Source organism: Urocitellus parryii, chromosome 4 (genome assembly GCF_045843805.1).
Source record: "Urocitellus parryii isolate mUroPar1 chromosome 4, mUroPar1.hap1, whole genome shotgun sequence".
Classification (NCBI taxonomy): Eukaryota; Metazoa; Chordata; class Mammalia; order Rodentia; family Sciuridae; genus Urocitellus; species Urocitellus parryii.
In genome coordinates this window covers 86,576,259-86,602,939 of record NC_135534.1, presented here as the reverse complement: position 1 = coordinate 86,602,939, position 26,681 = coordinate 86,576,259, and the positions used below count along the sequence as shown (strand labels likewise).

Here is a 26,681-nt window from a genome sequence, read left to right as displayed (position 1 = left end):
AGATAAAATGCTAGAAACTGGTATGGGGATGTGGCTTGAGTGGTAGCGCGCTCGCTTGGAATGTGTGCAGCCCAGGTTCCATCCTCAGCACCACATACAAAGATGTTGTGTATGCCGAAAACTAAAAATAAATATTAAAATTCTCTCTATCTCCCTCTCTCCCTCCCTCCCTCCCTCCCTCTCTCTTAAAAAAAATGCTAGGGACATAAATTGTGCCACTTTGGAGTTCTTGCTTGACCTAGTGGTCCTTCAGATTAGGCACATCCATTGAAAAATGGAAAATGAGATAGCCATACTGTTCAATGACTGGAACTTAGATCTTAAAGAACTTCAGTGTCCTATGGGTGTCATGATGCGTGCTTTTGTTTTCAGTTTTTATGGGTTTCTTATGTTTGTTTAGATTTTATATGCAAAGGAAAAAACACAAAAATTCTTGAGAAAATGATTTAAGAAAAATATAAAATGCTTAGCAATCTTAGTTCTATTCAAAAATAATAGGTAAGGGCTAGAGATGTAGCTCTTTGGTAGAGCACATGCCTCACATATGTGAGGCCCTGTGTAAATCTCCAACACTAAAACCAAAAGAAAGGAGAATCATGGTAATCTTCAGAAACTATTAGCAAGAAGAATCATGGTAATCTTTAGAAATTATTAGCTTAAAGAAAAAAGTGTTTGGGGAGAAAATCTGAAAAGCTAAAAACTAACAATGGACCAACTGATCTCCCAGAAGGTAATAACTGCTCAAGAATAAGAATTGAGGGAATAAAGGTCCAAATGCACAGAACAAAGAGTTGGTGACTGACTTTATAAGAGATGTCCAGAAACTAGATGACTGGTTAGTCACATTTCAAATATTTTTTATGTATTTATATTTTTTTAGCAGTGAATCTGGGTAAGAATAATCCTCTTTATGACGATTTAACCAAAGGTATGGGAAACATAGTAATCTGAAAGCAGGACTTTTATTTCCCCTCTACTTTATACCACCAGGCTACCAGTATATGTTTACATACTAATTCATCCTCCAATATGAAGTTCCATGTTAATAATGTAGGTAAAGAGACATTTCTTGAGAAAATGACCTTTTCTTTATCACATTTGCCTAAGGAACATATATGGAGTTCCATGGGACAGATTTTCCACACCGACAAATTCCAAAAATAGAATTTCCTTTTCAGTTAACTCCACTTTCAGATTAAATAACTTGGCTCTTAGCCAACAAATTTTCTTGGTAAAGTTCTATCTTCAATTTGAATCTTTTTTATTAGTTTAGGAAAATAAATATATTTAATTGACAATATTTTCTTGAATTGAGATAGTGTGAAATAGCAATATTCTATATTTCTTATTCTATACTGAACTTAAAAATAAATTATTTTATTGTACTCTTGGTGATATGAATATTTTTGTAAAAATTTAGTTTATTATGGACTCAACAATAATTAAAATTTGAATATCATGTGCAATTTAGCAACAGGAAATACACAACAGTGAAGGCAATTTTGGTGTACCTTAAACTGTTTTACTATAGTAGCATAACAGAAGTAAAAGTCATAGGAATTTTTGCCTTAAATAGTCATGGCTTAGAAAATATAAAAGTAAAAATAGTGTACATGATAACTATGGGATGCAGTTAAAGTAATAAACATAAAATGATAATATTAAATGTTTATGTTCAAAAGGACTAAGTCTAAAAATAAATAATTGTCCTATTTAAGAATTCATGCTATTAAAAATAAGCCCAAAATAAAGGAGAAATAAATTAAATAAAAATTAAAAGATAATAAAAAGATCAACTTGGGAAAAAAAGTACACAAAAATTTGGTTATGACTTTTAACAAGCAGAAAACACAAGCAATATTAGTTGAGAGAGTATAAAACATATTTCAAATATATAATATGAATAAATATGTATGAGTGAATTTGAAAACATAGCCATAGATAAATCTTGAAAATACTCTATTGGATAAAAATATAAAACTAGGGTGAGACTTAAAATACATCTTTATTTATGCAAATTTAAAATGTATACCTGGAAAACCCCAATATAATTTGTGAGAACATATATCTAATTAAGGGCCTCTGTTAAACACAGTCACATAGGTGTCTAAGGCATGTATTTCTGGATTTGCAGGGGGAGATTGAACAAATATTTCATATTATAAAGATTTGCATCACAGAAGAGTGCTTTGTAAGGATCAATTATATGTGTATTATGAATTGCATATACATACAATTTCCAACACAATGATTTTGAGATGCGTAAGCAATTACAATATTGTTCCAGATAGGCCTCCCTTTAAGTGCTCACTAGACTCCATGAGACCCTAGTTGTTAGATGGTTTATCGGGAGTGTTATTAATTGGAGCTCAAATAAGAAGCAGTGGGATAGAGAGCAGGAAGATGCTACGGAAATCTGGAATCATATTTATGGAACATGGGAAGCACATAGTGGGCATGGAAGTAGGTTTAAAATGGCCAAGAGTAAACTTAGAGACCAGCTGTGGTGTGAGGGCTTGATGTATGGTCACGTGTAAAATGTTCTGTGGAGATATCTAATAGAAGTCCCAGAAGGTGAGCAAGCCAGATTTACATTTTATTGACACCTGCTGTCTAGAGTTGAAACTGCTTAGTTAATATGGAAGTAGCTAAATAATGGGAAGGGGAGTGTGAAATTCTACAGGTTAAAGATATGTGCTGGAATCCTATGAAGTCAGTCATAGGAGGTGAGTTAGAGGTACTTCCTGGACAAACTGAAGGACTGGAGGCAATTAGCATGTAAAGTTCCTGTTAGCATAGCTGCCAGAAGGCACCCTCATCAAATTCCAGGGATTGAGTCAAATTGAACTGAGTCCTACTCAGAGATAGCTAAGCTGGTATCTCCCCCAAAGAGGACAACAGAATCAGTAGGAGGTGAGACTTCATTCAGCACAGAAGTCTTGGGCAGTTTCTATGTACACTCATGAGACGCAGGCAAATATTATGTAAATGTCCCTCAGACAGTAGGTTTGGGGAAAATTACCCTGAAGTGCTTGTTTCTGGAATGCAGCTTTATTCATCATTTATGAGTACAATTTGTTTGTTTGTTTTTATAAATTCCTCTTATCCACCACCAAGATTGTTGGTGAGGTGCCTCTTCATGAACTGGTTATTTATCAAGAGGACCAGTTTCCTTTTGGCAATCTGTTCCCACATACTTTCCTAAGATTGCTCCTGTTTTTTTTTTGTTTTTTTTTTTCTTGAAAAGTTCTTGGAGCTATTCCCCCAAAGGACGGTCTTTTAGGAATTTTAAAATGCTCTTCTACAGAGGAGCCCTGGATCTTGGGGCATAGTGCTTGTATACCTAGGGTACAGTGCTTCAGTCCTACGTTCTGCCTGACTATCTGAGCCTAAATGTTCTGATTCTCTTGAAGCATAAGCAGTAGTATAAATAGGTGCAACTGGGGCCCTGTGATTTCAAATCAATGATGGTCAAATGTATCATTATATTCCTATTCATTCATGTTTACTCAACTAACACCTGTAAGACTACATTTCTTAAAATTATCCATCATGTATTTTTCTATTGTTTGACCTGATTGACTGATAGATGAATAATTGTAAAGATTCATTTCAAAGGTCCAGAAGCATTTTTTTTTTATTTCCAGGCAGACTCCCACAATAATAAAATTCAGTATTTAAAAAGCTAAGGAGTTGTATGAGCAAAATATCATACAATATGATTAGCATTATTATTACAATGGAATATCAAATTAGATTCTAAGTAGCCAAAATAAAAAATATATATATATCATCAGAAATTGTATGTTTTGTTTTCTCCAGGAAGTAGAAAACACAATTTTCTCAGTGGAAACAAAGTGAACTCATACTTTCTAACACATTTTTCACATGAGACTTAATATAGAATATTTGAACTACAAAGCAGATAATAGATCTTATCACCTTTATAGAGCAAATACAGAATAAATTTTCACATGGCTGTTTTTTGTTAATGACTCAATAAAAGCTAAGTTTATGATAAAAGGCAGCTCAGTAAAGGAGAATTTGTGTGTTGATGAGCTAATAGGGCATTGTCCTCTGAAACTGAAAAATTGTAGAATCCCAACCATTTATGTCGTATTTCAGAACTCTTATAGACCATACTAAATCATACCTACTGAATTCATTGGAATAGCAGTGAGAGTTTCAGAAAAACTTGTAACTGTGTGTCACAGCTGTGTTGAGGGAGGAAAGAAACAAAAACACAAAGCATGAGGGTAGTGGAGGGTAGCATGTATGGAATTTCAAGGAACACACATGAATGAGGTGGTTCAAGGTGCTTAAGAGAAGGAATTGCCCTTAAAGAAATGTTTCTGCCTCATAGAATCAACAAGAAATTGTATGACAGTTTCTGAAACAACTTTAAATATACAGTAGAGGTGTGTCATATACTCTACTTGCTTGTGAAACCTCATCGCTAACCTTGGAAGTTGATGTTAGGAGGTTGAGGATATAGGCTAGAAAATTGCAGAAAACATTCAGATCTTCTGTCTTGGTTTGTGCATTCTTTCCTGAGATAGTAATTTGGAAATGTCTATTCTGATTTTAGCTCTCTTTGAAGGTTGTACTTTATTTTGCTTATCTTTATAATTCCATAGTTTAATTGGATGATAGTTTTTCTAAGGTATCAGGCAGCTTAGCAATGATTCTGTGTATTGCAACAACGTCATTATATACATTCTGATTTTTTCACTAGAAAATGTATTTGAAGACACCAGCTAATTTGTGTGTGATCATACATGTTTGCACATGGGTATAGTTGTGCTTAAACAACTTATCAGCACTACCTCTATCTCTGGTTTGCCATGTGCTAAAAGTATCTATACAAATTTGTTGAAAATTTGAATTCATACTGTACCCTCCCTGCCAATTGGGGCCTAATATTATAATGTATATTTTCATCTCTGTCATGTACCAAGATTTATCCCTCTGTTTCTACCTTTCATTTTATATTTATAAATACTTCATTGGAATTTTTAAATCAAGGTATTACATTGCACCAATAATAGAGTTTTTGGTTTTGTAGAAAATCCATTAGCTCAAAATAATAATTTAAAAGAATCTAATTACTTTTCAATAGTAAAATGTTCTGAGATCCCATTTAGAACGTCAATATTGTTTCTATAGTGTCCCCTGTTCATTAATATTTTTATCATGCTTTCAAAGTGAACAAAAGGTTTAAAACGTTTTAACTGAATTGCTGTATGATGATTTTGGTGATCATTACTATTTATTTTTCTGATATTTTGCTTTTAAGTTAAAGCAGCATTCAATACTAAAGTTATTTATATAAAAAGCACAAATAATGGGTCAGGTTCTCTATTTTTTAAAGGTACATTTTAAGTTAGAAAAATCTACTGTGTATGCAAAGGTATGAACAGGTTTTAGTGAATCCATAAGAGAAAATACAGTATTATAACACAGGGGATGCTATCACCTTGTGAAGTAGACCTTTTAGTTCTTAGAAGCTACTGTAGGAAGCAGAGGGAAATGTCAGTCCCAGCTTCCATATCACTGAATCCAGTACCACATTTTTTATAGCAAGGCTGCCCTTACCCTTGGCTACCCTGCACCAATGTGTTAGTATGGTAAGTGTACTAGTATTGTCTATTTTATGAGGTGTATGATTTCCCTAATAGAAAATTGGCTAGGAGAATACCCATCTATCTGACTGAACTTTGCTTAGAATTGTGTTCTACTTGATGAACTTTCTTTTCCATCCTCTTTCTTTCTCTTGTCCTTGCACCAGTATTATGGGCTCTCCTTATCTACTTAGACCCTTGACAGAAATTCCCCTTAATAAATCTCTTGCACCTCTAATCCTATTTAGTCACATTTCTTGGAAAAATGAAGTGACATACTTCTTTAAATTCTAATAATGAGGGGAGTGAGAAATTACTGAAAACAGCAACAAAAATCATTTTTCCCATTTGTTTTCTTTAAAATTTTTAATTAGTCATATATGACAGCAGAATGCATTTTGATTCATTGTACACAATTGCAGCACAACTTGAAAACCATTTTTTGAACAGTTGGGATCTTTAGAGTCTAAAGTAATTGAACTCGAAGGACCTAGGGACACAACTTTTCTACCCTAGGTTTCTTCTTGCTGGGGTTCCCAATGATACAAGCCAACTGAACCTGAAGTGGGAGGATAGTTATTCATGCCATTCAAAAAGGCCTCTGGAGACAGGGAGAATTGCAGAGGATGGAGAGTGGCTCTAGGGAGCAACACAGAAGACAGTGTTCAGAGGTCATTTTTTTTTCAGGATCTGAAATCATAAATATAAAATTACTCTATATGAAAAATATAAGATAATTATTTCTTTAGTTTAGCTGCTCAATATACAGTTATTTTCATTCTGGTAAATGAAACCCTGCTTTTCCATTGACAAATAATGCTTCTCCAATGTATAAAAGAACCCCATGTTAATTGGATGGGGTTCCCTTCACCTCATAGTTTCTGATACATGGGAGAAGCTTAAATGTCCTAGAGACATTTCACCTCACTGTGACCACAGTGAATGATTGGAACAGTGGAATGGCATCCAAGCCAGCTCAATGAATTTAATTCTCAAATTCTTTTGCAATTAATGTAAAAGGGACTATATAGCAATGCTGTTTATTGATGAGATGGCCTGTAGGGAAGGGAATCATGTCTGAAAATGGACCTAATAGAGTGAAAATGAGAATTGGGAGGGGGAGGATGCAAAATATCCTCAAAATGATTATTATGTGTACAGTAATGCCTCCCACAAATGCAGCATTATAATCATTATTATTTTGGGGGTTATTTCATTTATTTTCTTGCTCCAGTTGATTGGGCTGAATCTTGCCACCTATATCCAAAAGATTCCTGACTGTAACAGATAAATGGCTACAGGTTGCCCAAATATTATCTGAAACACTGGACCACATTATGAAGAAATTCAGGACGTAAAGACTGAATAGAGTGGGACTCTAAAAGAATTATCAAGATAATGAGATCCTACTGGATCCTGGAAAGGATTCTCTGACAAACTGAGAAATGACATTAAGCAAGAAGGCTACTGAAAATGAAGTTAACTGCACTGTGTTTAGGGAAACTACTTATGCAGTGACTTTGTGATCTCCAGGTGTAGTCAACTGGAACTAAACTAGACTTAAGGAACCTGAACACATAGCCAGTGATAACTGTAAGCTTTTAGCTACATTTTGTCATATCTTGTGAACCTTCTTTAGGACAGGTCAAACAGATTTTTTTTTCAGTTTCTAACTGCTATGACCCAATGAAATTTAAGTCTGATTTTTCTCTGAGAAATGAGTAAAAATTCTGATTTGTTTATTTCTATTAATTATTAAGAGCAAATTACATCCAAGGTACTATGTTTTTGCTAAGGATATAGCAATAAAAGATAAAACAACAAAGTAACAGTTCTTATAGCTTAGTGTGGAAAAAGGAAGAAAAGCATGGATAAAGGATACAGTAGATTAAATTGTTGTACTATTTCAGTTTTTTAAGGTGCTTTTCTGTATAGAAGAGATTGGCAAACTAAGATTCATTTTCAAGTATTTCTTGATGCCAAGGATTTGGATGTAAAGGAGAATGTGAATCAAATGTGATTATACAGAAATTGAATTTGGATTCAAAATGAGTAGGGAGAGAAATTTCAACAAAAATATATCCATTTTGCTGATCTAGGCAAGGCATGGGGCTGGAAGTAGAGTTTGTAGCTGTTTTAATTCTTGAGTCATGGCTAAGATTATGTGTCTGTTTGTCTAGATCTCCTATGTTTCTAAGCTTCTAATTATTTAAAATTATTTCTACCTAAGCTAGATAAATAGTGTTCCATCACAGATAATAGAAACCTAACAGAGTCAGAATTGTCCCTCTCTCCCTTTATCTCTCTCATATATGTATGAATATATTGTCTATTGTACCCAATTGTATGTAATAGAAGATATATATGTGTGTGTGTGTACACACACACTCATATGTTATATGTATATGAATGATTGTAGTGTGTGCCTTCAAGAGAAAATGGCACACCTCAATAATAGTCCAGAAATGATAATGAGGCATGCTCTGGGGATAGTACATGGCTCACAAGCACAGACACATACTATATAGTACCTGTAGTGAAAACTCATTGAGAACTTCTGCCCTGTGGATCAGAGAAGAGTTAATGGATCCAAGGTTTCAAGGAGCAGAGACCAAGATGGAGAAATAGCAGTAACACATAATTAGAAGTAGGTAATATCTGATGAATCAGAGGAGGGGATACTGCAGAACCAAAGTCCTTGAGTGGGAGAGAGTGTTTCATCAAATGACGCCTTGGATAGATGTAAGAATTTTTCTTTTTTTCTAAAAGAAACAGTTACTGTCCGTAATATAAGTATAGTCTTGAATAAGAATGCAGCCCTGGTAATTTGAGAATTAGGTGAAATTAGTGATACGGTGTAAAGAATAAGTTGTCATAGGAACTCATTCTTGACTGGAAATGGGAGTTGGTAGTATCACAGTTATTGGTTAGTGAATGGATATTGAGATAAATAAATCATAGAAGACAGTACACTTTCTTGTGACATTTGGATAGATGAGTATCCCTTATTCGAAGCAGAGTAAAGATTTCTGATACAAAGGGGGGAAAATTCTTAACAGTGAAGTAGAGGTTTGGCACTGACAGACTTGAAACCTTCAAGAACCTTGAAAACATGTATTCAGTCCACTGTAAATCAGCAGAAACTTAGGTTTGTTTACTGTATCTCAACTACATTAATTTATTGGCAATAGTTCTAGGAGAGACAAAAAAGAGACAAAACAATGAGGAAATTATTTTGGAAATTTGACTTACAAAGTCAAGAATTTTTATTTTTCTTTTAGCCAATTCCTTAAGAATTAAACGTCTTAGGAATTTAATTTATGAAGATATAGTATTTGAATTTTAATTATACCTGAGAATTTAATAACATAAAATGGAATTACATTCAAATTTGGTACATCTCTACTTTGACATTTTATTGAAGCATCTTGTTAAAATTTAATTTTAATGCAGAATTTCTGAAAAACTCTTTAGGTTGGTGAGAGTAGAATAATGGTTTTTGAGAAATAGAACAGAGTGAATTTTTCAACCTTGGGTTCACAATGATTGAATTAATAAACTCTCTTGACATTTGAGTCCTTATTGGAAAAAAATTAACTCCTGCACAAAGATTTTAAGACTTTTCCTGACAAACTGCTCATCTCCTTACTCTGATTGACTAGACATTGCTAAACACAAATCGGTATAAGGGTAAATATCTGGGGTATACTGCTAGTGGGAACTTTTCCTCCTGTGCTGTTTGTTTTCAATTGGATGGAACTCTTTGATCTTTCCATCCACCCTTTCTTCCTCCCCAAGGAGGGAAAAGTGACTTGTCCTTATTAGTAGGTTTGGAGAAGCAAAATAGACTTAGGTAATCAGTCACATTCCCCCCTTTTTTGTCCACGGTATGCTCATTTCTCAGTGGATAATTATGAATTATAATTTATTGCAGAGTCCAGTATTAGAATACTAGTTATCCAGAAATATAATCCAGAGTAATTTGTGTCTTCATAACTTTATCTTTTCTTATTTATTTTTTAAACTAGTTTAGCCAATTAGGTGTAGTTGCTACTAATTGGGGACTCACATAGCTACCCCATCAAAACCCAAAGAAAATATTTTTTTAAATCTCCTGGAAACCACAGAGCTGAAGCTGTGCAAGTGAAATGGAACATTTCTTCTGTTGACTTTGTTTTCTTTTTGTGAATAATCACACCAGAAATATTTATCAATTCAGGAAGTTTTAGAGCCAAATGGATAACATGAACAATTACATTCAGTTTGTATATGATAATGACTGGTGTTGATACTATTTGAACATTTTATTATTTTGTACTGAAATGTGTTTGAACTCTAATTAAAGTGTTTAAACTTCTACATTTAATTTCTGTATAAAAGAGCACAAGAAGATACCTCATTGGGCATCAAGGGTAAGGGGACCAGATGGCAAGACTATTAAACAGGGGCCACACATGAACCTCTTTTGCACTAAGACATGGAAGTTTGCAAGTCAAAAAAACCACAGGCACTATACCTGTGATATCTTTACCCTGATTCATCCACCTACCACATTTCTAAGTAAATGATATTTAAATAGTATAGACAGTATTCATTTTAGGAAAGAAATAGAATATGTTCCACATATTAAAAATGATACCTTGCAGGATCAGAGTGCTGGTGTTCTATAGTCTAAAGAAATACCACATTTCAGATAAATCCCAGAAAGCGAGAACTATGTTATGCCATAAGTATGTTATCAACCTGGTTGTCTGAAAATACTCATGAAAAATGTCACTGATGAAAGATGCCATGCTCTGGTCTCAGAATTATCTGTGAATGTGATTTCACATCAGATCTATTGAATAAGGATTCTGAGGTTGCAACTTTAGAATTTGGATTGAAAGGTGTGAGAGGAGAAAACACAGGTCTTAAGCAGAGTCAGTTTTAAGAATTGCTGATCAGCACATGCACATATTTACAATCAGGAAGATCAAAATTTTCAGGAAAAAAATAGGTATGAACATTATCAGACTGGATTAAAATGTAAGAGTTAAATCATAAGCCTACTCCTCAATAGGCATTATATAGGAGATCAGAAATCAAATGTAAATCTATGTTGCTCAGTGTCCCATAGTAATTTCTCCAATATCAACTATATGTGGTAGTTCAAATTTCTTCAGTTCTTCAGTTCAAATTTCTCAAAATGCCAAAGCTCCATGTTTTGGGTATCTTTGTCTAAAACTCCAACACCAAACAACTTGGCCTCTCCTTTCTTGGGTTTTAAATAAATAACCCAAAGTGCTCTTGGAATTTGAGGGGAAATAATAACCTGAGGAGATATGACTCGCTAGAAGAGACAAACCTTTGGTTTTTTGACAAGTGCAGTGTACTTACCGATTGAACAAAGGCATATATTAGGCAGCATGGCATCCAAAGAGCTACTTTATATCCAAGATCAGAAATCATTGTTCATTATCAGAGATTCACTAACTTTGTGAAGTAAAACATGTTCTATATTTTATGAGCGGGAAATTGACAGATTCTGATGAGATTCATTTCTGAAAAAGTCTACCTTCTCTATTGGGAGCTGTATTGATCTTGGAAAAGGAATCGAGAAACAAGTAACGTACCACAGAAACAAGGAAGGGAAAATATTACCTTTTATTTTATTATTGTTCTATATCTTATTTATTCTGTATTTTATTTATTTTTTAAATTTTAGTTGTAGATGAACACAATATCTTTATTGTTTTTATGTGTCTATTTATTTTTAAAAGTGTATGACATTACCACTTTTGAGCTGGTGGTATTGCCTTATCTGTGATGTGCTTTAGGATTCACCATGAGAAGCCAAGAAATTGTCCAAATCAGTTTGTGCTTCAAATGCATGTTTCAAGGACAATCATTAGAATTGAGATCCAGAATGGGAGCAGAGCCAGGAGGATCTGTTTCTGGTTGAAAGCACCACCTATCAGGTAGTAGACACAGGACTGCTTTTTGCATCTTTGGCCACATTGGAGCCAGCAGATGCAATCTGAATAAAGGGAAAGTCTAATGCCCATGGAGTTCTGTTTACAGAAGCAAATGCTTCCTATATTAGGTTTGTATTTATCTGTAAGTGAATATGAAAAAGAAGTTAATGCATTTTCCAAAGAAGGGTTTCTGGTATCCTGCCATAACAATCATGCCAAGATTCATTATTCCTAAAACTATGTATAGATACAGAACAAAGCACTGAGGAAAGTAGTTTAGCAAATTCATAGAGCATTCCATCAATAAGTGTAATAATTCTCAAGCAATTTCCAAAATGACAGGAACATTATCAATGCATTTCCTAGCCTGTCAGCAAACATTTGATCCTGCAAACAAACCATTTGTGCCCTGAATAAATTCACAGGAGGATAATAAAACATACATTTATAGACATATTTTTATTTAAATGAAAGAAATATCTCTTATAGTTCTTTGAATCCTATAAAGTTTCTCTTCAATATTTTTGGATGTTGTAAGGATCCAAGGATCTCAAAATTTTCTGTGATAAGTGAAAATGAATCACAGAAAATGTTTTTATTTGAACATGTAGGAGCACAGTTTGGAACTGAAGTTGGCAAACATGATTTTGCAGATTTTAGGTGTAATCTAAAATATTATGAATTAATCTTTCTTTATAGGCAAGTATAAAATTTGTGGTTTAGGCCAGATATAATTATTGAAATGTTTATGAATAGAGGAAACCCCATTCCTTGGTCTATTCAAATAGATTATAAAGCTGTGAGAGGAAATCTGAGTATTACTGAGCTAGCCTCTGTTAGGAAGAAAGAGATTAATCAATCAGTCATCAGTATTTTTCACTTTCAGGATATTTGGGCTTATACAGGCTGCATTCTAAGTTCCATAAAACTTTGTATTGAAGGTATAAGGATTACGGAATAATATTGCATTATTTATAATTTATCATCTTTTATTATATTTTACTTCTTCTATACTCTAATTTCTGACTCTCTCATGATCATATAAGTCAAAGAAAAAAATAGTTAGACCTGCAAAACATAAATCTCTTTAATGTTTTTCTCACCACCAAGTGTGTAAAATGCCTCCCTGTAGTTTAGATAATGTCCACACAAAGTCTAAGAAAGTACCTATTTTATAGGTTGTGTTTTCCACTTTTTTCTCAGTGTTTTCTCCTCAGGGAAAGCCATTCACTATCACATCTACTGTTTAGAATCCCGCTGTGATTCAGGTAAACATTTACATATCAAATCCTCAAACAAGTCCTCAGGTAGCTACTTGTATTTTCTTCTTCCTGAGACACAATTTCTCTAATGAAATCACACTCTTCTAAGCTCACTTTCTCTATATTGTTAAGACTTTCTCCTTACTCCAACTTCTCCCTTTTGGATTTCTTGAGAATATAACCCTTGGAGCTTCTCGTGATAAACCATAAACTCTTTCTCTAAGTGATCTGATCCATTCTTATATGTTTTTTTCATAGTATTTCTATATTGACAATCCCCATTGTACATTTTCAGACTGTTCTGCTCTTTAGGACTCTACACAAATATATAATTGATGTCTATAGTTTTAAGTTTTTGCAATCATTCACCCCAAATTTTCTATCTTTTCTATAATCCCATCCCCTTTGTTTTCTTCCCCCCAGATCTGCTCTTTCCTATTTCCAGTTCCATCACTGGCCTCCATTCATTTGGAGGATCTACAGAGAAAGCACTTGTCTCAAACTTGCCCTACCTTCTTTTCCTGCTGCACTTCAAATCCTTATCATGTCTCTCTTAATCCTGCACACAAAGTATTTCAAATTTGTTTTCTGATTCTCTACTATCTCTTAGCTTGTTCAAATCATTAGAGTAGAAACTCAAGTATTGGTTAAATATAAGTTTTGATGACTGAATGAAATGAGTTGGTATATTTCTAGTAATGCTAGAAGTAAGCCTTAGGCACATAATTATTTGCTCTTATGGATCATTTTGTCTCAAAAGATTTTGCACCCCCTTTTTTTTGCTCCTTAAATGCTACCAATTTCATGTTTTTTGAAAATTTATCTCTTCACATTTAGCATCTAACTCCTATACTGACTACAAGATTATTATAAAGATTTACTAAATATAAATGAACTGCTTTTGAAATAAATACTCCAAACAGAGAGAACCTAACATTTTACTCTCTTGGAAGCCATTTTCCACTCCTTTTTCACCAAAGCTGAATATTTAGCCCCTGTAATAATCCTGACTTTTGCAATACGTGTTTTATTTCTATTATATTTAGTTTATTTCATCAGTTATAAATATGACTGTAAACAATACAATTCACTTTTCTTTGTTATGGATATATATATAATTGGAACCACACTCTGTATATTCCTTTTTAATTTGTTTAATTTACTCAAATTATATTGTAGATTTATTTATGTAGCATTATTTAATTATATTCTTATTTAAATTTCTATTAGAAGAACATAAAATATTGTTAGCGGTGATTTTTTTTCTTTTTTAAACAATGCTGGAGATCAAAGCCAGTGTATTTTACATACTGAGCTAGTATTCTACCATGGAGCTACATCTAGGCTTTAACTATGCTGTTTTATATAATCCCATGGGTCACTCAATTTTCAAGTATTATTAAAAAAATTTTCCGCCACAACTTTCTTGGATTTGTTTTGGTTCTTTTTTATTTTTTAACTTAGTTTTTAGTATCTCTCATTGGTGCATTATAATTGTACACAATGGTGTGGTTGTTATTTACACATTTGTACATTTACACAATCCAAGAATATAGTTTGGTCAATATCATTCCACAATATTTCCCTCTTCCTTCTTGTCCCTTATCTTGGACACTTTCATCTATTCTACTGATCCCTTCAATTTTCAAGAGATTCCCCCCACCTTTCTTTCTTCTCTCTGCTTCCACATATGAGAGAAAAAACATGACCTTGATCTTCTCAGTTTGGCTTATTTTACTTGATATAATGATCTCAAGTCTCATTTATTTTCCTGCAAAAGACATAATTTGTTTTCTTTATGGCTGCATAAAACTCCATTGTGCATATATACCACATTTTCTTTATTCATCCACTGATGGACATTTAGACTAGTTCTATAGTTTGGATATTGTGAATTGTGCTGCTATAAATTTGGAGATTGATTGTGTATATATATATATACACAAACTATAGTGTGATGACTTTAATTCTTTAGGATAAATACACAGGGGCCTTATCATTTTTTATGATGCATCTATATGAGAGTTTGTAAATTATAGGAAATATACACCTCCAACTCTTTTTTGTTAAAGCCAAGCTCCTTTTCAATTGGTACTCTGTCTAGGTGTATGAAAGAGTTCTCTAATGTCAGTGATATTTAGTATTACAGTTTTCCATTTTTGCTGATCTGTGTATTAACCTATCTTTGTGACTTCTGGCATTATCTGGTTATTAATAGTTATTCTTTCATATTGGTTATTTTATAACATACCTAAAAGCTCTTTCTATTGTTTTCTGATTTTTATTTTTGATAGAAAATTTAAACATATTTCAAAGTTTTCTTCTTTGTTAGTAATATTTACTATTAACATCTTTATCTCATTTTTACATTGTCTCTTTTCTTTAAAATGTCTTTGGGTTAAAAGAGATTAAGCACTCATAAAGTACATTTTTAAAATATTATAAATTTTTGGTGGTATACATGAATATTTTTTATCTACTTGAAATTGATTTTTGTGAGTGGAATAAGGTGGGAATTCAATGTGCTATATTTCTATATGGATGTCACATTATCGTAGACTATTTAAATGTCTGTCTGATTGTTGTTGAACAACAGTGACACCTTGGTAATAACCAAATATAAGGAAAAATGCTTACTTAAACATAGGTTTTGATGTATGGCTTTTAATTAGCAACACTATTGTTACTAGTTACTTATTAATCACCACTGAGATAGCTTGTTAATCAAAACCCAAACAGTTGGTTCTTTGTGGATGAACATGGGTCTCCCTGAGGTATAAAAGTAACCATGAAATATTGAGCTGAAAAGGCAAAAGAAAGTAGTGATGTGTAGTCAGAAATTGGCTGAACAGTAATTCAGAAGACCTGATTCTTAATCCACATTTACCCTAATTAATAATATGATCATAACAAAATCACTTAACATCAATGAACCTTGGTTTCTTTGTCTACAAGATGCCCATGTTAAAACTAGTCCTATTTACCTCAAGCAGAATCTTGAGATCTAATGAGATATGATAGGAAACTCTTAAAGTATAAAACTACTACTAATAATAATTATAATTTATTGGGTTTGGGGGTGCTACTGTGGTATATCATACACTGTGATAAACATTTCTCACATAATTTTTTTAAAAATCTTCAACAATATAAAAAGTTTGCCTTGTTACTAGCATTTTATGATTAAACCACATAAGAGTCTTTGACCTAACAAAAATTACCCAATGGAATAAAGATTCAAAACTAAACATAATTGAATCCATAGTTCATGTTCTTGACTACTTTAATCTTAGTCAATTCAGATTTCTATTCTTTAAAAAATGAAATAAGACAGTAACAGACAGGGTAAGAATTTCACATGAGAATGCTTCTTTTTTTTTATTTATGACATCAAGGTATTGGGTAAACTTGGCTCTTTCCTCTACGTTTAGAATGAGTAGTGTTTATATTTCATTTTGAATAAGAATGGCCCAAAGCAAAACTCTGTTTTGCACATTTTAAGCAATCCTTGACATCTGAAGTTACTACTGGGAGAATGCAAAGGAATAGAACCCAGAAGAGAGAAATTGAGCCAAAATGAAGCATAAAGGGGACTGTGAGGAATTCTCTTCTGCTTTTTCCTATTAAGTTCGAAGTAATTCAGGCCCAGAGAAGGCTGTTAGCAGGAGATCAATGGTGTCAGTTCTTATTTGTGTCACACAAGTAGGGAATATGTACACTTAACCAAAACAGGGAATAAGAAAAAGACGAAAAGCAAGGTAGAAGGGAAGAAGTGTGTCTCATTCTGAGATAAACTGTAGCTGCCATTGACTCATGCAGAAGCTATCAACATGCTATAACGGGGGAAACACAGGATATTGCTTGTTTAAATGATGAACGTGTTTCTAATAAGATTGCAGTTTCCATGGTGTTAACATTCCAACTTGCTTATTTTCTAAGTCACACATCTTATTAAGTCCTATATTAATTATTACTAAAGATAGTCTGGATCATGGGCTAATTTGTTCTTCACATCAGCCCACTAATATCAAGAATTAGCTTTGTATCCTGATGGATGGTTAATGTCAATGAGAATTTCCCTGAACATAATCAGCCGTAATTTCCTTCTGAGAAATAATATTTTTACCAAAGTTTAAAGCTAAAAAATGTCTTACACTGTACAAAAAAATCTCAGCATCTAAGCCATGAAAAACATAGTATGTGAAAACATTCACTATATTTTATACACATTCTAATACCATTAATCTATATTGCCTTAATGCAATATGGACTGCAGAAATGAGACTCATTAGTTAAGATCTTCAGTCAGTCCTTATTAGTAGAAAGTTCCATCCATTAACTCTGTAGAATCTTTACACTATAAGTCTGTGTTTTAGATAAATACCAATTATATTTATATGGAGCCAAGTTTATTTTGGTGCACTTGGTAGACTGCTGCTCCTGTAATTAAAACACAGTTTTCTCATTCATGGTTAAGGAAACTCAAAAATACTTTGTTGGGTTTCTAGAATGTAACAAGTTCTCTGCATAAGTGTTATAATCTTTTGATCATCAGAATTCTATATATTAGTTATTTCCACCTTTTTATCGATCACAAAATTTTTAAAAATCCTACTATTAATTGGGTAGATTATTTAGCATTTTTATTTACCAGAGTTTCAAACCTTTACTTGGTATTAAAAACGTAAAATCATGTGATTGATACATCTACATATATTTATTCATTCTATTGGGGATTAATAAAATTTGTAGAAGCAATCAGTGCTTCCCCAATTTGGAAAGTGCTAGATTTGGGGTAATTTTGTTACTGATCAGTCAGATGAAAGCCAACTGGAGATACCTTTTGAAGGTGATAAGAGAAAGTTGGTGGGTTGGGAAGCATCTTAAGAGTCACATGGGGAAATAAGATGTTTGTTAAAGAACCACAGGGAATATTATATTCATAATTTTATGGGTCATAAAAAACACAAGAATATGGAAAGTGATTCTGTATGAAATTATATAATCTAGACACTTTGGGCTTCTTTCAGCTACCATAAAACATCTAAATGTTGCAGTATTTATTATGTTTGTATTAGCTTTGTTTACTACTACCTCAGCTCACTGTAATCATGGGGAAATGTGTTAAGCTTAACATACACTCTTCCTCCTGTTACCTGTTACTATCCTATTGTTTAGAATGAGAAAATGTGAGAATGGCTTCCTTTTATCCTCATACAAATTTGTGTGTAGCTGCAAGCCTGTTTCCTAATCTGAGTAAAGTGTTATATGGGTCAATATAAATATATAATTGTGTGATAAATTGTTTATTAAAAATAGTGGAAATATATCTGCAGGTGAGAATTTAAAAACAAAATATACTTAAATGGAAAATAAAACAAAAATCAAACTAATACCTATGCATTGAAGTTTTAAATTTTAATTTTTGTAAAGCATGAATTAGCTTTAGCCTCTCATTGTGTTTTTACTGATCAAAATGAGTTGCCTTGATCTAAGTCACTTGAGTTTATAGGAGCACAATTCCTCTAGTTTAACAATTCACAACTGAATTGAAAGAGCATGCAATTTAGGGTATTTTAGCTAAAAGAGTCTTTGTCTTTATTTGTACAGATGAAGTGAATAATGTAAGAAAATGCCCTTGTGTTGCATTTTTTTCAGAATAATACTTAAAATACCCAGACAATGTGGACAAACATAACCATTCTCCAACTTATGTAGACACAACAGCCATTTTTACTTTATTTGTAGAATAAAATTAGTCTTTCAATCATTATGTAGAACTGTTAGAATTTTCATGTATTTATATTGGAGATATAATAATTTTCATGAGAAATAGTGATATTATTTACATATGAACATATAAGTTGGCATTGCTAAAGTGGAAATTCCTTATGACATTGGATTTACTTTTCTTGTTCACTCATGGATTCCTCCATTTTTTAAGTTAGCAAATATTTACTAACACCTACTATATCCCAGGCAGTATTCTGGGAGTATGTCAGTAAATTAAAAAAAAAAAATCTTTTTTTTAAATGTTTCCAGACAGCAAATAGATCTGGTTGGTTCTAGTGAAGTGAGCCAGTAGGAAGCTGTTAGAGATGAAGACACACCAGTAACAGAAGCAAGGAGGAAAGGATAGTTCTTGAAATTAAGGGATTAACTTTTTCCTTTGAATGAAATGAAGGTATTGGAGATTGATTTTTTTGTTAAGTTTTTTTTTAATTGATTTTTTTAAATACATGACAGCACAATGCATTACAATTCTTATGACACATATAGAGCACACTTTTTCATATCTGTATATAAAGTATGTTCACACCAATTCATGTCTTCAAACATGTACTTTGGATAATGATGTCCATCACATTCCACCATCATTGCTAACCCCCTGCCCCCTCCCAATCCTCTACCCTATCTAGAGTTTGTCTATTCCTCCCATGCTCCCCCTCTCTACCCCACTATGAATTAGACTCCTTATATCAAAGAAAAGATTTGTAATTTGTTTATGGGGCGGATTAGCTAACTTCACTTAGCATTTTCTTCTCCAACTTCATCCATTTACTTGCAAAGGTTATAATTTTATTCTCTTTTATTGCTGAGTAATATTGCATTGTGTATATATGCCACATTTTTAAAATCCATTTATTTACTGAAGGGCATCTAGGTTGGTTCCACAGTTTAGCTATTGTGAACTGTGCTGCTATAAACATTGATGTGGCTGTGTCCCTGTAGTATGCTGTTTTTTTTTTTTTTAAATAAAATGGATCTTTATTTCAACCTGTAATCATCACTGATGTGATTACTCAAATGCTGTTTTTAAGTCCTTTGGGTATAGACCCAGAAAAGGGATATCTGGTTCAAATGGTGGTTCCATTCCCAAGGAATCTCCATGCTGTTTTCCATATTGGCTGCACCAATTTGCAGTCCCACCAGCAATGTAGGAGTGTGACTTTTCCTCCACATCTTCACCAACACTTATTGTTGTTTGTCTGCATAATACCTGCCATGCTGACTGGAGTGAGATGATATCTTAGATTTGATTTGCATTTCCCTAATTGCATTTCTTTAATTGCTAGAAATGATGAACATTTTTTCATATATTTGTTGATTGATTGTACACCATCTTCTGAGAAGTATCTGTTCAGGTCCTTGACCCACTTTTTTATTGGGTTATTTTTTGGTGTTTAGCTTTTTGAGCTCTTTATATTCCCTAGAGATTAGTGCTCTATCTAATGTATGAGGGGTAAAGATTACTCCCAAGATGTAGGCTCTCTAGTCACCTCACAGATTGTTTCTTTTGCTGAGAAGAAAGTTTTTCATTTGAGTCCATCCCATTTATTAATTCTTGCTTTTAATTCTTGCATTATAGGAGTCTTTTTAAGGAAGTTGGGGTCTAAATCCACAAGATTAGGCCCTACTTTTTCTTCTAATAGACACAGAGTCTCTGGTTTAATTCCTATGTCCTTGATCCACTTTGAGTTTTGTGCATGGTGAGAGAGAGGGATTTTACTTCATTTTGTTATATATGGATTTCCAGTTTTCCCAGAACCATTTGATGAAGAGGCTATCTTTTCTCCAATGCATGTTATTGGCACCTTTGTCTAATATAAGATAATTATAATTTTGTGGGTTAGTCTCTGTGTCCTCTATTCTGTACCATTGGTCTACCAGTCTGTTTTGGTGCCAATACCATGCTGTTTTTGTTACTATTGCTCTGTAGTATACTTAAATTCTATTATAGTGATGGCATCTTTTTACTCTTCCTGTTATGGATTGCTTTAGCTATTCTGGGTCTCATTTTTCCAGATGAATTTTATGATTGCTTTTTTGACAAAATCACTTTTGCTATTCTATAAGGATAAATGTGAAATTAAAAATACTAAATATGAAGCTATTTCTGCATAAACAAGATGAGAGTGTTTTGGAACAATCTGCATTTGCCGAGAGATGAGATGTACAGTGTAACAAAATGAATCCGTGACAATACTCAGGGTTTTATTTACTTTTGTTTTTCTGTTTGACATATTTCAGGAGTTTGTTTTTTATCTGAGTATCTGGAACAATTTATTGTTTTCTCACAAGAGGAAAATTTTGGGAAGAGTAGGGTTGAAGCTATGGTGATCTTAGTTTTGAAATATTTCTAGACCCCTGTGATAAGACTAGACAGTTGATTACATGAATTTGGTAGGTCAGGGCATTTCAGACTGGATATGACTAAATGAGGTCCCTAGGGGAGATGCTATATAATGGTAGACTTACTCCTTATCCTCCAATCTATAGGTGTTGGAGGACTAACAAGGAAAAAAAAAGGTATTCTAGGTAAGAAGAAAACTCAGCAGAATAATGTGTCCTGGCAGTGAGGGAGGGATATGAATCAATTAGTGCATGTTGCCAACAGAAAATATGACAATTAAGAATTGACTATAAGGGCTGGGGCTCAGTGGTAGAATGCTTGCCTAGCATGCATGAGGCACTGGGTTCAATCCTCAGAACAACAATATAAAGGCATTCTGTCCATCTACAACTACAAAAAGAATTGACCATGATTCTGTAATGTAGAGATCTTCAAGGACCTTGGCATAAGATGTTTTAGTGAAACAATTTAGGTAAAAGTCTAATTACAATCTTTCCTAAATCTATATGGAGAGAATAGAGAAAGAAGAGGTGCCCTTCAAAGAATTGTATTTTGAATGGAAACAAGAAAATGGACAGCCACTGAAGAGGAATGTGGAGTAAAGAGAGGATTTTTATTAGGATGGTGAAAATTACACCATATTTGCTATCTGATTAAAAATAATTGTGCTGAGGAAATTTTTCTTTAGTATTCAGAAAAATAAAATAAAGATACTCAAAGGACTAGAGCGTTTATCCTCAGCACCTTGAGGGTTTGGAGTTGAGTTCAGAATTGCTATGAATACTTAAGGCAACTTTACGAGCTCCTTGAATTTGCAGTCTGAATTTACTGTTCATTGATTATATATTTTACTCCTAACTGGGGCTTAGATTATTTGTCCACTGAATATTATTTTAACTTGTTTACCATGACTCAGAAAATAAAGCCATTTCTAGTATCAGATAAGTCTGAAATGAATCCTATATTGAGTTTTAGTTGGGAAAGGACTTGGACTGACAGCTCTTAAGATTGACATCCTCCTTTCTTATTCAGTGAACAGGTACATGACACAAATGTGCATTCCAAACTTTACCTTCTATTTTGCCATAAGCTATAAAGTTTGTGTTTCTCAGACTTACAGTTCCTAAGCAAAAATTGTATGAGATTCTTGATGTTGGCTTTTTCCTCTTAAAAAGGTAGTTTTCTGAAATTATTGGGGGGGGGTGTTTGTTGTTGATTTGTTTGTATTTAGGGCAGCAAGAGTATGAGGGTGTCATTAAAGAGGATAAATTTGCTGTATTTTTAAAAAATTCATCTCACTTAAAATTCTATATATAAATGGCCAAAATAGTATGCACTATTCCCTTATGTTCAAAAAAATATTTTTAAGAATTATCTTTAGAAATTTTCAATCTCTTTGACTTTTTAAAAATTTGTTTTTTTAGATTTTTCAAACTGATCTAGTTATGTGCCATGCCTCATTCATGCATGTTATAGGCACTTAGGTATTGACAGAATAAAGGAAAAGAGAAGCAGTAATGTGAGTAGATTGGTAGACAAGCAGAGATTCATTTCATAAGATGGATTTGGGGGTAAGAAAGCTCACAAACTGTACCTTCTTTGTTTTGATTATTGCAAAAATGGGTACCTTACATATCGGAAATTTCATTGTCATCTTGGATTTATCAAGAAACTGGTACTTTAAGCCCAACTTTATAACACTGTTATATATAAGGGTTACAAAAACCCCAAATATTATTTTCTTATAATGCTAAGAAACTTATACATTTTGTGCATATATTCTTCTTTAGAACTTCAAGTACTCCTCACACATATTTGAAAGTTGACTAAACTATAAGATTAACTGTAACAAGTTACACTTTCAAATTTTGTTTTCAAGAATCTTCTTAAAATAAGGAAATGGGAAAAAATGGTAATAACTTTGCATCCTGATTTTGTGGTGAAATAACATTTTAAAATTACTGTTTATCCTGATAGTGATAAGATATACATATATTTCCATTTTTTCATATGCTACTATATTTTGCAAAGGTTTACAATAAGGTTATATAGATTTTTTTAAAGTAGGAACTCTAGGATTTGGTTAAATGTCATATTTATAGGGTAGATATCATGCTTAGGTGACCATCTGTGGTCACAAATTTGATAGTGAAGAATTTAGAGCATGAATTTTCAAATTTTTCCAGCACAAGATCATTTTTTTCAAATAAAAACATATCTTGTGGCACCCATAATAAAACAAAAACTGAGATAATAACTAAATTTGTCAAGGTGTAATATTGAGGACCTGTAATCCCTCCTTTTTCTTAATGTTCTCCTACTCTCCTCCTTTCCTTTTCCACTTTTGGGAAACTTTGATATTTAAAATTTGATATTTGAGGCCAAAGGGGTAGAGAAATGTACATAATCAATTAGAGTTTAGAGGTATCCTGTCTGTGATTTATTGCTGTAATAGTTTTTTGAACTCTGTGCTATGCTGAATCATCTCCATAAGAGAAATAATAGGAAAGGATGATGAGGTCCTTCACATAGGAGATATTCATCTCCTAGGATAAGGAAGGAAGGAAAAGTTCTGACTTCAGAACTGACGTGAGCTAAATAGCCAAGGAGGAAAACCCATGCCAGTGAAGTGGCAGACAGTGATGTGTGGAGCAGTAGTCCTTCTGATACTTTGCTCTATATGGAAGTACATATCTGAATGATTTCTGCCAACCCCAACACATCATATGTGTCACTCAGGAAAGTTGGGGGAAATGGGCTTGGCTTATATGTGCTTTATTCTTATGTGGATCAGAGATCACTGTCTCAGTTCCTTGGAAGCCCCAGATGCACTTGGGAGAAATCCTAGTCTTCTACAGAATACAATTTGAAAAGTACTGCTTTAGATCGCTGACTCAGTTAAACTTAATGTACACAAAAAGTGGTGTGTTGAGCTAGCTAAAACTGCAGAGCATTTTATTGGTATATGAGCTACCAAATGGTATTGAGAGAGCCAGGAAGGGAAGAGGAAAAAACTCTGGTATCATGGAAGCCATTGGGAGAGTTTTCAAAGGTGATAGTGGTCAAATGTTTGAATGCTTTTCATTTTTTCATCAAGCAAATGCTCATCAAGTGTTGTACCATGCCCCACAAACTGTGATACACACTGGATACAAAAACACCCACTAACTTACTTTTATGTAGAGTTCAGTCATTTTTTAACATTTACAACTTTGTAGAGTTACATGCTTAATTAACTACATTAAAGAGGGGCTTTCTACTGAGACCATGGAAGCATTTCTAGGAGCACTGACATTTATTCGTGGCACAAAATGCAAATTATTTAAAATAATAAATGCTTATACTTAACAAGAATAAGACCTAGAATTATCTAACTTCTTAGTTGCGGAGAATTAAATATAAAATGAGGTTTTGACTAATGTATTGGTAAGCTGAAAGAAGCCCTAGAAAGTCATAATTCACTAAATAATGATCACAATTAGTATCATTGTTCTGGATTGTTTTAAGCGTGTTTCCTAAACCTTTTTCTACTTTTATTTTTGCTTGAGATTTTTCACTTAAGTGAAAAGGAAATGTAAAATTTATAGAGATATCTATGTGTTCTGGCTACATATTATGTGTGATATTACATCACACCCACATAATTAGTATAAAACTTGTTAATAATCAGACTTTCCCGCATAGGAAATTATTTTAAATTTGAACAATCAAGACATGAAATCCAATATAATATTTTCTGAAATATAAATAGTTAAAGCATTCTTTAGTCTTGACCAAATCATTATTTCACTGTAAGTATTAGCTGCCACTGTCTCACAAAGACCCACTTTATCAAAGACACTGTCAGTGTTATGAGGAACTGCTTCAGAAAACAATCTAAGTTCAAATTCAAATCAAAGATAGCTTTATTTACCTGGCCAAGGACTGTCACGCACCTGTAGAGTTTGAAGCTTTGTGGGAGAACAGCAATTCCCTAGCCTGTGTCTTGGGAATTTAGGGATGAAAACCATTGCTCAGGAAGTGTCCTTAGCGACATGCAAGCAAGCCAATCATAGAAGCTAAAACAGCAGTTGGCAGAGCAACTCAGACTACAGCATCTTAGGTTTAAGCAGGTGGTTAGCAGGGGTGAGAGTCAACATCTACATCACCAAGACCATCATATCCTGCCGGGATTGAGTACAATTTGTGGGGTACAAAGTACACAAAACAATACCTACATATATTTTAATTTAGCAAAAATAGCTTTCATTTCAGTTTCTCATAAACAGCTCTTGTAACAGTTTTTTTTTTTTTTTTATAGAAGGCAGCAAAATGGAGTTTCAGGCCTGCCTATGACAATTCTTGCTTTATAATTATCTCACTTATCAAAGTCTTACCTATAATCGATTTTTTACTAATCTATAACCTATAACTTACAGTCCACACTACAACAATCAATAAGTGTAAAATACAGTCAGTCACATTATTTCTTTTGAAATGTATAAGGTCGATTATAGATAGAAAAATTTTGATTTATCTCAAAACTACTCATGTCTGCTTATATATTATTTCAGTGTCTATATTTCCCTTGAATTGTAGCCTGTTTTCAGACTTTGGAAATGAGATACTGCCTATTCTACACACATGGACCACAGAGCCATTTAGAACAGAGTCCAGCAACACAGTCACTAATAGGGCCTGCACTCATTCAATATTTGTTTGCTTGCTTATATTAATAAAATAGGGGTATTCAAATTTAAATATGACACTAGTTGGAAGTTGTCAAAGAGTAAATAGTATTTTTAAGAACTGAAACACAGGCGCTCATTCATATCAATATGACCAGATAAATATTCTGAAATTAACCTTCAACCAAAAAGTATATGCAATGTTTTGCCCTGTTCTCCATCTCTCCCCACTACCTCTTCTTTCAGAGACCAGAAATATGCAGAGTCTATGAAAGAGCTAGGAATGGGGAGAGAAATCAGGCATGCATTGTGGTCCCAACAAATTATGGGAAAACCCTGTGGCCCTATCCCACATGTTGGGAGAGAAAAAACTTAAGATACCATGGAAGCAATGAAAGGACACCTTCTGTGATTCAGACAGTTAACTTATTTTACCATTAAACACATTGAAATACTTAATAAAAACTGCAACTAAAAGATATAATATAACCAAAAAAGAGAGTCCAAGATAAATTGAGATCTAAATTTTAATAAATATTATAGGTCAGACACAGCTGAATCTATTATTTTAATAATCTCTGATTGTTGACATGAGTAACCAGGAACATGTGGGAGACCAACCTCACACATGACTGAGTCACACTCCCCGGCTGGGTGCTGAGGCACTCAGTCACAGAAATGTGGCAGAGCTTTCCCCACCCTTCTTGGGTTCCAGGGTGTCTCCTGCATGGGTGTGTCTTGCTACAGCCCCATGGGTGAAGCTATGCTCACCTGTTCCTTTGTAATATAACCCCTTGCCCTGTTTAGGATAGAATCTTTCATGGAAGTGCCTTGTGTGTATCCCCTTCTCTTACTGTGCCCTTGGGTGTGGCCTACCCAGGTGTCAGTCAACCTGCTGACAGTGGACATCATGCAGATAGACTCAGCCCCCTGAATCCTGACCCCTTGCCTCATTTGAATAGCTTCTCTTCAATAAAAGGGGTCAGCGCATGCTCTCACTCTCTTTCTGTGGACCTTTATGGTCAGAGAAGCCATCACAGCGA

At 33.5% G+C, this 26,681-nt stretch overlaps 1 long non-coding RNA gene across 1 annotated transcript in view; it reads right to left on the bottom strand.

The window, feature by feature from the left end:
- Positions 1 to 3,772: 3,772 nt before the first annotated feature.
- Positions 3,773 to 26,681, bottom strand: part of LOC113192587 (uncharacterized) — a 161,892-nt gene continuing 138,983 nt past the window's right edge. The window contains exon 3 of the long non-coding RNA XR_003302030.2: positions 3,773 to 6,311. This is a non-coding gene — a long non-coding RNA (uncharacterized LOC113192587). The remainder of the gene's footprint in view (positions 6,312 to 26,681) is intronic.